The sequence below is a fragment of the Anser cygnoides genome, chromosome 3, assembly GCF_040182565.1.
Source record: "Anser cygnoides isolate HZ-2024a breed goose chromosome 3, Taihu_goose_T2T_genome, whole genome shotgun sequence".
NCBI lineage: Eukaryota > Metazoa > Chordata > Aves > Anseriformes > Anatidae > Anser > Anser cygnoides.
This window is the reverse complement of record NC_089875.1, coordinates 20,550,479-20,565,598: the sequence shown is the minus strand read 5'-3', so window position 1 is coordinate 20,565,598 and position 15,120 is coordinate 20,550,479. Positions and strand designations below refer to the sequence as shown.

Genomic DNA, 15,120 nt, shown 5'->3' with positions numbered 1-15,120 from the left:
CATGGAATTTAACCTAGTCTTAGGGAACTACCAAAATGAGATGGTGGTCAAATGAAAGTAATGTGACTATGCAAATGCAGTGTCTTCTGAGCAATATTGATTGGTATTTTTGGCTTTAGATGCAGAGGAAAGTAAATAAGGCTTCAAGAATGCTCTTCAAAGCGTTTCTCAAGGTCAGACTTAATCAATGCTAGAAGAGCCACCTGGAATTAAGGGTGCAAGACTATGATGCAGCACAAAGTATGTGAAAGAAGCATGTATATTTGTTTTAAAATACGTTTTCTGCTATCATTGCTTTCATAACAAGCAGTTGTACATGTTATAATCAACTATAAATGAACAGCTTCTCAAAAAAACTAGGAAGATACAACCTAAGAGACTACAAACTTAGTATTAATTAAGCATGAATTTAACTGATACTGAGAAGGATTTCTAAACAAAGGATTTTTCTTGAGGGAGAAGATGTAATGTTGAAGGGGTGATATCCAGGAGAAAACACTGTCTTACAACCCCGATGTGATGTTTTGTAGTGTGGGGCATTCTTGTGTTTTGCTAATGTAAGGAGTTTAGATACCAAGCTTTGCTCAACACCATGCAAGACTTTTTGAAGTTGCAACTAGTTCTCAAAGAATGTACTTTTCCTGTTTATTTCACCGGTACCTAGCTGAAACGATCTCCTTTATGACTAAGAATACCTTTTCTTTTTTTTTTTTTTTTTGTCAGTAAACCTTAAATTACCATGTGATGTAGAAACAACTCTCTGAAAAGAGGGTGGTGAACGTGTATGTTGGTGATCTAATAAACTAGATGAATGATGGTGTGCCAAAACTTGCTAATGATGCAAAAGTATTTGGATTAGGCAAGATTGAAGAAGACTGGAAAGGGAATCCAAGAAAGCTGGGTAAAAGGGAAGCACAGCAGATGATGTTGATAAATTCAAGAATATGCATGTTGGAGGTAATAATCAAGTTACTTGTTCATGTTACTGGATTGTAAATTAACTATATATTAAGGTGGGGAGAAAGACTTCAACAGTATTTTATTTGAACCTGTGCACCTCCTTAATGCTTAGCATTAGGCAGAAAAAAACGACCGCAGTTGTTGTGAAATGCTGTGTTAATAACGCAAAGGAGATTATTAAACCAGTGTTCAAATTCAGCTGGAATACTGAATTCATGATCTCCTATCAAAGAAAAGAGATTGAAAAATATTCATATGAAGTTGAACTGAAAATATGAGTGTAGCTTTGTGTCAATGGTATCACATACAGGAGGTAGGATATATATGTGCAAAATAAATATTTGATATTAATAAGTGATAATTACCCTTTGGTACAGTGCATTGACTAGGTATAGGGTGGAGTTTGAAAGGCAGCATATATAATACAGGTAAATCATTATTTTTTTAATACAAATAATGGTAATACTTATTGTTGAAGGAGAACATATAAACCAACAGCCTAGTAGGACTAAAAAAGAAAAATGAACTGTTTGTAGGGATGGGAGGAACAGCTACAGCTACAGCTGAAGGGATGTTAACTGTGGTGCTCCAGGGCATAAATCAACCATTATCTGACAGGGATTAAGAAATTTCCCTTAGGACAGATCATGCTACAAGTGTCTGGTGTGATGTTTCTTATGTCTTCTGGAGACGTAGGGTAAGCTGCTGCTAGGAACAGGGTAGCGGGCTGGTGATCTGGCCCACCGTAAGGATTTCTGTGCTCCACTGTGGTGGTTCTAGTTAATGGCAGTGCAGGTGGAATTGAAATACTGTGCTTTTGTATATGATCAGGCTTCACAGAAAGTTTGTTTGGGACTTAAAATCTGTCACAGAAATGAAGCATGGTGATGTTTTAATGAGTTGAGGCATGCTCTGCTGTGGCTGGGGCTGTTTTAGGGAAGAACAGAAAAGGCAGTCAGGCTTCATTTGAGGAGCACTGGTATTAGTTACTAGTCAATTCAGTTATATGATGATCAGCGATTTCTAGTATGTGCTTTAATGGACAAAGAAGACTTTCTAATTTGTGTACTTATTGCAAATATTTCTAAATTCTTCAACTGAACGATAGTCATCTGTCTGACTGTGACAAACACTGGGACCAGTTTTGGAAGGTAGCTAGGTCTTGTGTAACTCAGTGAGTGGGTCTTTCAAAGAAACTATTGTCAAATGGTAGTGTACCGACTGCCATGGAATTCTTGCACATCTATAGGCTGCAAATGTTACTCTTGCAGAAGAGAAAGTGGGAAAAAATTTAGTAACAGGCAGTGTGACCCATCTAAAAATCAACACTCATGCAGGCAGATTAGTGTCTGTGTGGTGTAACACGGGTAAGTTTTGTCTACAGAAATTTCAGAAAACTACACTGTAACTTGAAGGATAAAACCCATGGTTTTCTGCAACTTTTAGGTGACCTGAGCAACCAGAATGAGCTGCCTTGCTGGCTGTCTGGCAGCTCTCTACAAAATATTATGAACTGATTTTCTGACTTCCCCATTGAAATGGCCCAAGCTGCTTTGATGATGGCCTTGTGCTGCCTTTCTGAACCTGGAAAACAAGGCGAATGGAAATAGCTTGTGAAGGTACAACAAAGTGATGTCCTCTGTCCTCCTTTGGGACTCCATCAGTTCAAGGCATAGCTACCCAGTGGACACTGGTCGGGCCTTCACCCAGGCTCAGTTGGCCATGTAGGAGAAGTGTGAGGTTACCAGTAGTTGCTTTAACTTGCGTTTGTGCAATTCTGTCGTGTTTTTACAACTGAGAAAATAGTTTGCATTCCTCGGGTTTTTTAGATTAGCTCTTATCATGGAACTCCCTCTTTTGAGAGGAGGCATTCACTACCTTGTAGATAAAATGCCTTTAGCTTTTTTATTGATGATGATAATTGAGCTAGGCTTTTGGACAAGCCTGGGCAAAATCAGGGGGCTTTGCCCATCAGAGATTCAACTCACAGGAGCCTCATCCCGTGTTTGATATATACCACTACATGGCATTTTCATCAGGACTCCTTCCCTCAGTGCTTTCATTTATTCTTTTGGTGCAAAACTGTATCCCACTTATAGTGGAAACCCCGCAATTTCTGCATATGCGATATGCAGCGCTTCCCTCAGATCCTTTAAAGGTGTGGCAATGTGTAAAGGAATTTCTACACAAACCTTTGGGCCTGTTGTTCACCAGGATGGAGGGAGAGAAGAAAGAAGAGTAGTACATTCACTGGCCTAACTTGTCATATGTTGAAGTTCAGCAAATTTTCTGATGCTTCAGTGGGAGCAGGCCTTGAAAGTCCTGCCCCAAATTTATAAAAGAGAGATTTCTGAGAAAATCTGCATTCTCCCTTCAGAGTTTTCCAAAATGCTTGGTTTGAGCAGAACTGCCACAGGAGGAAGAATTCAGATGAGCAGCTGATAAGAGTTTATTTCAAAGGTCCTGGAAAGTGGGCATCTGAAATGATAGTAACTATTATTATTATTTTTCTTTCTTTCTCGGGTGGCATACTTTAAAGGGAGTTAGAGCTACAAGGTTGGATGGATGTCTGTCTGTATTCTTCATAGTGTTGTGAAGATTCAGTCTGTTTAGAAAAATGCTTTGGTCACTTTACCAGGAAAGAAGTTGGCTGCTAACTTAAGGGGATGGCTGATGCAGTCTTTTGCTGGTAGACAGAAATATTAGCAGAGCTTCAGAGCTCTGGTAGTTTTAAACTGGAGAGTAGACAGGGCAAGTTTCTGCTTACAAAATAAACGTCTCGTGTAGACATATTTGAGTGTAGGTCCTGTGATTCCTTGCAACTTTGCCAAGACTGTTGTGGGAATCTGTGATAGCAGAGAAGGCTAAATCACAGTATTGATACTTATGTGCTGCTGCTTCCCACTTTGTTGTGGTTCTTTCTGAGAACAGAGAAGAGCAGTGACAGAGTTGTCTTGCAAGTTTTCTTCCCTGTGTCCATGTTTCCCTGGGTAGCTTGGTGCCCTAAAATGCATTTGTGCATAGTTTGAAATTTACGAACTGGAGAGGAAAAAAAAAAAAAAAAGAAAAAGAACTGAAGTATTGCAGGATAGCATTGTTGAGACAGGTTAGCATTCAGCACCCACGTATTACATATGTTCATTGCAAGTGGTTTCTCTTTTTTGTAAATTACCTTTCTTTCTGACAAGCAGAAAATAAAAACTACCATTTCGTGTGCAAAGTCAACTTTGTCTGGTACATATCTTAGTTTTTTAATGTGTTTTAATGTTTCGTACTACTTGATGTTATCTAGAGAAAAGTGTTTGTATACAATACTGTATATGAAGAGTTAGATTTCAACTAAGAATTAACATTTTAAAATTTCTTCCTGCGTTATAGAATATGCCAGGCATGTTACAAATGGCAAAAGACATAATATGTGCCTTGAATTATTACCTGAAGAGGAGAAAAAATGGTGTGCTTCAATAGACAAATGGTGTGTTGGGGGAGCCAGCACGTATCTCAGGATTTTGGTTTCCTTGGTCATAGCTTGCCATCCTCTGTAGCTGGTTCATTTCTTAGATTTTTACCTTGTTTCTGTATTTCATTGGTAAATTGTCATAAATGGGCATTTAAATCAGCAGATTTAGGAATACACATTTCCTGCAAATTTAAAACTCGATAATTAGGAGACTGTTTTTTTAAAAAGAGAATTACTGATTGCACCACGGAACCTGACCTTCTGAAGTGATGAGCGTTTCCCTGGGGCTAGAAAGGCAGGAGGTGCCTCAAAGGAGAACGTAGCAGCTTGGAGCAGGAGAGCCTCTCTACCTGTGATATGCGAGTTTTGCGCTTCTTGGTCTTGCTTTTTGGTCTCTGTTGCTGGTGTAGCAGCCTAAAACCATTGCTCATGGAACAACTCCTTGCTTTTGTAGGGGATGTTTGTGTGCAGCTCTTCACCGCTGAAAGGGTAAATGGTTCGTCTGGGTAGGGTTTGCTTTCAGAAGACATGAAACCTTGCCTAATGATGTCCCAGTTATTTCTTCTGATGCACAAATGGGTTTATACAAAGAGATTGATATATTCTTACAGTTTTCCTAGAACCTGACTTAGGTATGAAGCTTGTTACCCATGTACTAATTAATCTGTCAAAACGTCTAAAAAGGGCTGGGTATGCTTAGGAAACAGTTAGGCATTTCACTACGTTAAGTCAGCAGTGTCAGCTTCTGTTGATGCTATGTAAGGTTTCTTTCCTACTTAAGTATTTACACCTAGTGTTACAATACAAGTTTGTTCAGACGGAGCTGTACTTTCATGTTAGCCTTATGTGTTTAGTGTAATTGACAAGTACTGCTAACTCTCTGCATGGTGCTGCGAAATTTTGCACTTCTTTCCACCCCCTCCAGAGTACTACATTGAAATATTCGTGAGTGGCAAGACTCTGAGCTTGCCTGAGCTTACTTCATACAGTAAGTTCCATGCAAATAAATTGTTATATGAACGGGGTATTCAGCTTACTTCAGAAAACACTGTCCACTGTTAAATTCCTCTGAATTTTGCTTTCTTTATGCTTACATTAGTGTTGACTTATGATGTGTTTTTTTTTTTAGCCTTGGATGGAAGCAGAACAAATATACTTCCTAGTCTCTTCATGTTGTATGTTTCAGTCAAACAGAGCAAGGAAGGCTGTGACAGTGACAGCAAAGGAAACCCTCAATTATTCAGGTAGTTTCTTAGAATGGAAAAATGGGGTGGGGGATGGTCGTCTTGAAAAGGCTGCTCACCACAGCCTGAGAGCGCTGTGGCCACAGTTTTGAGAATGTAACGTGTCTTAATTTTGTTGAGTGCCTTTAAGAGAAGTTAAAATAGGGGAATTAAAATAAAATAATATTTAAAGCTTCAGTGTTGAAAAAGACTCTTCTTTGGTAATAGAATGATCGTATGAGATTAAGACATAATCTAGACTGTTTACCAGGAAAAACTTCCTGATAGTGAGCCATATGATTTATTATATTAATTTCTCAAGAATACTAAGTACTTTGCTGTGGGGACAATCTTAAAATAATGCTAGACTGTCCACTGGAGCATTTGATGAAAGATTTAAGTCTGTGAGAAAAAATGTACAGTGCTGTGGCTTTGTGATCGTAGAGTCACAGAATGCTCTCAATGAGTTCTTCTCCCAGCCTGTGCTCATGGCTGGGATTGCCCTGACCCAGGTGCAGCACCCTGCCCTTGGATAACTACGTTATTTTGCTGGCATGCATGGCTATCTTCGTGTGCAGAGGTCAAAGCTAAAGGAATTTGACCAGCCTAACAAACCGACAGTGCTGGATGTCAAGTGCTCACTGCAGTGTAAGGGACTGTGCAAAGCGCCAAACAGCAAAGAATCTGTTCCGAATAATGTCGTCAAGGGCTGATGTTTGAAGTCTTTATGTAGCAAACCTTCACCTGTTAGGAAAAGAGATTGAAGAGAGATTGAAGCTTTTTTGTTTTATTTTGTTTTAAACACAATATCTCTTACCCCTTCATGGTAGGGAAATACAGGAAGATTTATAACATGACTCAGAAACTGTAGTTCTGTCAGCCAGTGAAAACCATTAATCTGTAGCTTCCCAAATGCGTTCGGGTTTATTGCAGGCCATGTGTGATTGCATCGTGTGCTGCCTATCTCCATACCTGTTGTTGCATTTGGCATTGGAAAAGCGATGCCTCGACTTGTCCATAAACTATCTAAACTCTCTTTCTGCAGTTTTGGTGTATCAGGAGTTAAAAATGTGTGCATGACATGGTCGCTCTGTATGTTGGAGAATTTGAAAAGTTGAAATCAACTGCGGTATTTGTCTGCAAGTATTTTCTTTGGAGGATGTGTGTTAAGTCTCCCGTGTTATATTTTCAGTAGTTGGTGTACTTCCATCCCTTCTTGACGGAAGGACCATGGCAGTGAGTGGTAGCTCTGAGAAGCCGGTGGAAGTGTGCACAGAAGACATTATCAAGTACGTGGAAGCAGTTTGTGTACCGAGTTTATTTAAACATAGATGCGTTAGCTTGCCAACAGAGAGAACTTTACAAGGACAAACTGTAAGGTCAAAGGAAATTAAAAACAAAAGGACGCCCGATTGCTGTGTCTGGTAGGACTGAACACTGATTGTTCTCTCCTTGTCCTGCCAGGATCGTGATGATAACTGTGTTTTATTTCCTCTCACCAGGTAGGCCATAAGGCATAGTTACTGAGACTTGGTTAGTTTAAATTCAGATCTTTTCCTGGAGATAGTTGTGGAGTGGCATAATTGGATAAAAGTGGCTCGGAGTCTTATGCAAGAGAAGCCAGTGCAATCCAGACTCCTTTTTGTGTACGGAAGGCAAAGCATTACAGTTGTGTATGCACATACTGGCAGTGCAGCACGCATCTCATCCTTATGTTATATTCTAGGAGAGGGGAAAACTGCAATTCAGTTATTCAAGACTGTAGTAAATGTATTTAGTACCTCATACTTCTGACACGTCTGGGTAGGTGGCATCATGATAAGCCCCAAGCAGGAAGCCCAGCTGGTGAGCATGGCATCCCAAAGCCTCTGACCGGTGCTTATTGGCCCCACTGCTGCCAGCACGACCAGCAGCCCGGCTGACCAAACCAGAACATTGGCATGAGCAGAGGTCTGCAGGATCAGGATATCCAGTTATAAGAGGAAATTGCATTTCCAAAGGTAAGCACATGAAAGCAAGTCAGTAACTCTTGGCACTTGTTGTAAAGTCAAGCGCTGTTACATTAAACCTAGAGGTTCATTACTTACAAAGTCAATTGCTAGGATTTAAAACAAAAAGCTTGAGCAGTTAGATTGATGTGCTTAACATGAGTTCCTTTTGCATGCTTTTTAGCTAGGTCTGGGAATAAGTAAACACCTCAAATAATCTCTGGTTTTGTCATCTCTTTGGTAGTGTGCTTGCTTCCTGTGTTATGAAAGGCATCATTAGATTAGCTGTGTTTAAGCTTCCTGTCTCACTGGGTTTTTTCCATTATTTTTACAATCTCTTTCAGAAGGCACCGGTATAATATTTCTGTAATGAAGGTTTCACTTTAATTATATATTTTCAGGTTGAGTTTTTTTTTTCCTCTCCACCTTCTTTACTCTCTCTAAAATAACTTCCTAACTGATGCTTTCTCAGATTTTTTGTTTAATGGCATGTGCTATTGTAATAACATGCAGGCTGAGAAAAATAATACGACTTCTGTCTAGAACTAGTGCTCTTTGATAATTTGTGCAAAAAGCTAGACGGCCTGTTTAGCTGTATAGCTGTTTATTCCTGCTCTGTGAAGTGCTACTTCTAAATTATTTTTTTTATGTGTGGTGTATGTGCTGCAAGAGCAACGTCCTTCACTGTGCCAGAGCCTGATGACTTCAGTTCTCAGGAGGCAAAAGAGAGCAGGTCTTCAACATATTGTATCAAGGTGTGGTTATTTTGGTGGTTTGTTTTCAGTTTGTTAGATGTCTGCTTATCGGGAAGAAGGATAAACTCACCTGTGTGATAGCTCTGGTTCGACAATACAAATCGTGTGAACTGTGTTGTTTACTTGCTCTAAGCAGCCACTCTGTTACTTTTCTTGGCATTTTGTGGGGAAAGTGCTTTTGTTTGATTGATAACCCTTTGTCTGTGAACTTTGGCTGAAAAAATAAGTATCTGACGTGCATGGTGTCATGTTTGGCTCAAATCTAGGGTGGCACTTTGGAGACCTTCTGGCTTCTGTTAATAAAACAAGTAGGAGATTTTTGTTAGTTACTTTGAAAGCAGCAAACCTGACTTCAAAAGGTGAGAATTTTTTGATTCCATATTTTCATCTTTTAGCATCTCCCTGCAGGTGAGGAACAAAATAAGAAGCTGGCTGAACTCTTCTAATCTTGAAATATATACGTTTTAGCATAATCTCATACTGTTAAGCTTGCAAACTCTGGACACTGAGTATAACTGTGCTGGATTTCAGATGCAGTTGCTTACTTATCAAAGCAAAAGGAGGCTTTAAAGCAAAAAGCAGAGTGGACTTTTCATAATAGTGTGGTGGGATCTCCTCTGGGATGTTTCGCTTTCTTTAGACCACGGGCAGACATTTTGTCATTGGTGTGTATTCTGCTTAGCCGTTTGCCTGTCCCTTATGGGTAAGTCTCATTTTCTGTCTAAAAGTGCTGTTAGTAAAGGGCTTTTCTTGATGCTTTGGCAAGGGTTTCCTTTGATGCTGTGGCAGACTCTGGGTCCATTCTTCAGGTATGTTCCAAATACATTCTTTTTCTTTCCAGGATAACTTTGGAGATGAGATGATCTTGATTTCTAATGGACCTCTGTATGTCTGTAAGGCCATTTCTAATAATAGATGCTAGTTGCTTGTCAGGGTGTGTATTTGCCTATAACGTTGGTGAATTTGCAGCTCTCGGTGTAAGTAAAGAGTGAAGTAACATGTGAATGTGGAGGTCCTTAGGCTTGTATTTAGGTTTTACCCCCCTGGTTAAAGTTGTTTGGTTTGGCAAATGCAGCTGCTGCCTTGCCAGTTGACGTTTCTCTAAGGATTTCACATCAACTCGTGTGTTACCGCTATCTAACGTGTATTAGCTCCTTCTGTGTTTTTAATATTTAAATATAGTACTGAGCTTGGGAGTTTTCAGGACCTAGTCTTCAGATTTTTCTTTTTTTTCATATTCCATTTTTTTGGGATGCCAGATAGAATGCCGCGAATCCAGAAACTAATTATTACCTGAAATTTTCCATGACTTCTATTTCTTTCTGTGTGAAGTCATTGATTCATTTATTAAATCATTTAGGCTCTTTCTGAATATGACACCTGTGGCAGAGTTAAACAGGAGAGTTTGCACCAGTTTGTCATGAGCATTCATGTTAATCCACTAACTTAATTCTGCTGTGGCAGCTGCACTAGGGTGTAAAATCTCGATCTTATTTCATAATGATGCTTCTCCTTTGCACTTCCTGTCATTTAATTTATTTGCCTCTTAGAACCATGTATTATTTTAGCAAGTGACAGATTTATATTTTTAATTTTTTGCCTGTGGCCACAGGACGAGTAGCTTCTTTCTTTCACTTAAAAGCCAGCTTCAAGGGCACCCTAATTGATTGCTTTCACTCAGTTGCCGATGTTATGCTCTTCATTTGAGCATCATTGTCTTGATAGTAATTAAACAAAAGCCCAATTAAGTCTCATGCTATACTCGGGAAGTAGCTCGCCAGAATTTGACAGGTGAACAAAGGAAGTTTCATTGACAAATTTGTTCAGAGGAAGATGTCTCAGTGGAGGTCTCAAAAGCAGTGCATGTGATTTTAGCCGTGTAGCAGCTATTGCTTTTAAATTATTTTAGATCTGTGGCTAGTTCTTCTGCTCTGAAGATGTGAATGAGAGCTGGAGAACTAATTTCCATCCAGCGTCAATGTGAATGTAAATCTGTAAAGAGTCACTTTAAGAGTGGAAAGAGGAGAATGAATTAGAGCAATGTTATTTCCAAACTGTGGCTTGCATGGCTCTTGGCATTCACCCTGCTGAAGAAAGTGGCTTGAGAAAGGTGGGGAAGGGAAAAAGACACCTGGGGAGGAGAAGAGCCTGCTTTAACAGAGCTTTTTAGAATGGTTAAGGGACCACTCTATTATTGCATGAAAACTTGTCAAATGTTAGAAGCAGAATTTCAGATGGGTCCTCAGCTTTCTCTCCTGCACTGTTAACTTTTTTCAGTAGCCACAACTCTGTCTCACTGTATATCAAAACCAAGGCAGTAATTGTCGATGGTTCCAAGTACGTGTGTACATTTTTATGTTTGATTTCCACTGAGCCGTAAACACTCTGTCCTTTGCCTTTTACTAGCTATTGGCTTGGCTATTCCTTGTGGACAGGAAAGCTGTGTTTAATGCTTTGTAAAGTGGCCATCAGTTCCTTGCTTTTATCTCTGTTCAGCATAAATTATTTTCAGCAAGGCCACAGAGCTGTTTTGGCCAAGATTTTCAGGTGTCCCTTGTGGAGAGCTATTTCAGGGTAAAGGCTTAATCTTACTGTTTCTTTCTTCCCCTTCTCTCTATTTCATTTCTCCTTGAAGAATACTGATCCTGAATGATTGGAGCCCATGGTTGGTCCCCACCCTCTTTCATGGCTTTTTTTTTTTCTGTTGGCGTTTTCATAGTTAACCCACAACTGGATAGGCTGAAGCATATTCTTTTGCCCTTAAGCTTGGAAACTTGGTGTGCGCTGTAACTGCAATATTTCTAAGGGGAAATTCAGCCTCTAATTATCAAATTAGATGCACATTCTGGTTCTTTGGCATGACTTTACTTCTGCCCATCTGTTAGGTTGGCTCTTTGCCCTCTCTGAAAGTAGCCTACCAGTCCTAGCTGAGCAGAGGAGCCAACCAAAGATGGGTTAAGAGAGGCAGCCTGCAGAATGCTTTATGTTAAATCCCGCTTGCCAAAAGCTCTTCCTGTTTGCAAACAATGTCAGCTTAAGCCATATGCTTCATTACATGGGATGACATCTGTGCAGACAGATGCAGGCATGGCAATACAAATGACATTTGATAAGGAAGGGCATATGTTATGAAACCAGACACCACGATGGGTTTAAGACCTTGTCTTTACTGCATGTGCACATGGAAATAGAGAGCGCTTGTGTGTTCTGCTGTGAGAGAGCATTCCTCAGTCAGGGTCGGACCTTTGGAGCACATCGGTGTTGCAGGTTTCTGCTAGGTGTAACAGCAGTCATACGATTCAGTTGTTGCAAGTTATTAGCCCGGATCAGTATTTGGCTTTGGTGCTCGTACTGGTAACTTGCATCGAGGGTCCAGCAGTTTGTACCGTGTAACAAAACGTGTTTGGGTAACACCAATGAAGGAGGTTCTGTTGTGGACTGTCGTCTTGAAGGATTTCAATGCTATCTTCCAAAAATACCTTCAGGGAAATTCACGGATTTGGTTTTCAGAAATACATAATTTGAATGTGAATTTTACATGTCCAGGTAGACGAGATCCTTAAAAAGCTTATCTTTTAGAGTAATTTCTTTGCCCCTTTGCCACATCATGCTGCTTTTTCACCAGAGGTGAGGTTTCTGTCTAAAGCTACTTTTCCCAATTACCTCTGCTCTTTGGATTTACAGTGTGAGCATGGCATTTAAAAACTAGAAATTAATTTTAGTTATTGGAGGCTTCAAAGAGATACAGTCAAGATCCAGTTATAGCTCTCTTAAGCCAACTTCCACATTCTAAGCCTGTCTGAGCCAGTGTCATTTATTTTTCTACTCCAGCAATGCTTTGTGTTGTTGCTGTGCATATGGTACAGCAGCATACGTACAAACGAGGGACTTGGGGTTATACTTGGAGCTGTTCAGACCAATGAAGTTAAAGAAGCGATACAGAGCTGTGCAGCTGGCAGAGGAGAGGGGAGAGCAAGCAGTGATCCTTGCACCACGACCAGGGGAGGTCAGTAGATGGTTCTGAAGGTGGCTCCGGAGTGGTTTAATTTCCCTCTGCTGCCACATCCAGAAATCCCTAGGTTACGTTTAGTAATTTTGAAGTGAGGCAGAGCAGTTGCTGGTAATGCAGACAGAACTGGCCTCAATCACAACAGCACCAAATAGGAGTGGGGATTCAGACTGTGAAGGAAAATTAGCAGTCTTTGTGTTCTCCAGATTAAGCTTTGTATAAACTGAATCTTAACAAACCAAAGAAAAGGCATTTTAAGTGTTTCTGCTTTGATTTCTATGGTCAGCAAGGTGTTAACTGCAGCAAGTCCAGGCAAAACATTTTGATGCTGAGGTGTAATGTAAAGAAATATTTGTGACATTCACAGGGGAGTTCTTTTTATCGGGTGCTAGTGTGGAAACAGTGTTAACTTAGTGTATTTAATTAAAATACATTGAGTAAATATATTCTGTTGGAGGTTTAGAGCACAAAAAAAAAACCAAACCCGTGTAGTATTTGTGATGTATGATTTACTTGAAAATTGCTTATTTAGTGCTTGGATGAAAGGAAAACACATCTTTCAAAAACAGTGGACAGGTACTGGAATATACATATAGATAGATATGTAGGTCTGTAGTAAATAGTTATGGAAATTGGCTTTGTTTCTCTGACAGTCTGTTTTCATAGCTCCTATATATTGAAGACCTTTAGCCTTGTTTGAGGAACTTGCTGTTTTCCAAATTAGATGTTTGGGTCTGATAATTGTGCAGGGTAGGTGACTTTAATTTTTCATCCATTGGGATTTATTTTTGCAGCATTTCATGGAGTGGTGACTCTCATTCCTTGGTTGCTTAAGGTCAGTGTTACATTTACTAACTGAAAGAGCTCCAGGAGCATGTATAGCTGTCAAGTGCTCAGACTGAATGTGGTTAGTTGAATTTGCAGCATCATGGTGGGGAAGCCAGTCTGGAGGAAGAGGATTTCCTTAATCATACTGATACAGCCACTTTCTCTACAGAGTTTTTTTCTGCACTTCCAGGACGGTTTCACTTCCAGCTTGGATTAGAGAAAGGAATTCTGTAAAGCCTTGAGAACTGTCGGTTCCTCTGGTTGGTTGGGGTTATTAAGAAACTTTGAGTACTTCTTTCTGTCCCTTTTCTCTCTCTGTTGGTTCATCTGTAATAGTGGGTTAATAATAATACTCCTGTCTCTCCCCCAAGTGCTCCATCACCATGGTAGAAGAAGTACTCCCAGTGTTAGGTATTAGTCACGTTGTGCTCATTAACTCTTTCCTTAAAGTGCTTCCATCCCAAATCACTCCCCTGTTTCATTTCAAACCTGATTTAGGAGCTGCATGACGGGATTTCTGACAGCTGTCCAGACTAGATGAAAATTCAGTGCAAGTTACTTGGATTACATTGTAGAGACTGAGGCGTGTATTGGCATTTCTTCTCTCACTTTATTAAACTACTAAAAATTGCACCTGTTTGTAAAATCTGCATATCTGTACTAAATTATCTGGATTGTACAGAAACGTATACGGAAAAGTTGGCTTTATTTTGCAGAAGGTCAAGGATACCCTTATAATTCACATGTAAATTTTTGGGTACATAAAGCGTGGCTTAAGTCTGCAGTGCTTTCAGTTATTGTTGGCTCTCTGTGCGTCTGCATCTACACATGCTTTTTCCTGCTGAAGGATCAAAAAAGTGTTTTATTTGTTTGGTTACATGATGAATTGCTTTGTTATTGCTTAAGCAAAGTAGCCAGAGGAAAGGCTCTGGCTTGTTTGGCCTGCACAGTGTTTTAATGGCAGCATTGCCGGAGACAGCAAGCACTGCAAAAATGGGCGAAACTAGCGGTGTTCTCCCTCGTTCTCATAGTATGTTTTCAGGGGGAATGGCTTACCCCCTGTTTTTCCTTTGTGCATTGATTCTCAGTGCTGCTGTGCCTTTTGTAGTTAAATGTGCCTACAGAGATTGTGTGGTTTTTGTCTTTATTGTTTTGAGTTGGTGAGACAGGAAAGGGACTGCTGGTCACGAGGCATTGCACAACACGCTTTAATAACGGGAGTCATCTTTCCTTCAGTATTAACTTCCAGAGGATTGCTCTTCTTGCCTCCTTTCGTTGCTCCTAAAAGTGTTTTCAGTGCGGTGTTCTGCCAGCTGTGGGACCGGGCTCTCCAGCCCAAGCCAACCATCCAGGCTTTTGTTGTGATTTTAAGCATCAGCACTCAAAAGAATTCGGAGGAAATCCATTGCCTGGTGCTACCAGCCCAGCAGCTGCATGAAGCTTCAAAGCTGTCATCTGACACACTGGAGAAATAGTTTTTATTTACAAAAACTCCCCTGTCAGTGCTTATTAGAGAATTTAGACGTTAGGAACTTCCTTGGATAGCTCGCCTCCGGTGCTGATGGCTTGCTTTGAAAGCCTGTTTGCTTGCTCCTCTGGTACAACAGTGGCAGCTATGTAGAAAGGAGGAGCGAGACAACTCTGAGTTACCATCTGGACCAAGTTGGGGATCAAGTCAATTTCCCTTTAGTGTAATGCTGAAAGGAATGCCTGAAGTTGAAGGCTGCCACATCTTGCAAACCAGATGCTATGCAAGTGCTGAATATATTGATGCCTGGCAGTAGTGGGGGACAATAAGAAGGCGGTGTATGTGTTAGTCCTCCTTTGAAACTTGCCAAATTAAAATGATAGTAGCTTCAAATAGGTAGCGCCACTGAAGTTATATTTAAAAAAAAAT

At 40.2% G+C, this 15,120-nt stretch overlaps 1 protein-coding gene across 2 annotated transcripts in view; it reads left to right on the top strand.

The window, feature by feature from the left end:
* The window catches only part of PTPN14 (protein tyrosine phosphatase non-receptor type 14), a 118,264-nt gene that overhangs the window by 3,304 nt on the left and 99,840 nt on the right, over nt 1-15,120 (top strand). Inside the window, exon 1 of one of the 2 annotated variants that reach the window (XM_013174022.3) lies at nt 6,865-6,932. The exons of the other annotated variant lie outside the window; for it this stretch is intronic. The gene's annotated coding sequence lies outside the window, so the exon portion shown is untranslated. Of the gene's footprint in view, nt 1-6,864; nt 6,933-15,120 lie in introns of those variants that run through there. 2 annotated transcript variants of the gene reach the window in all.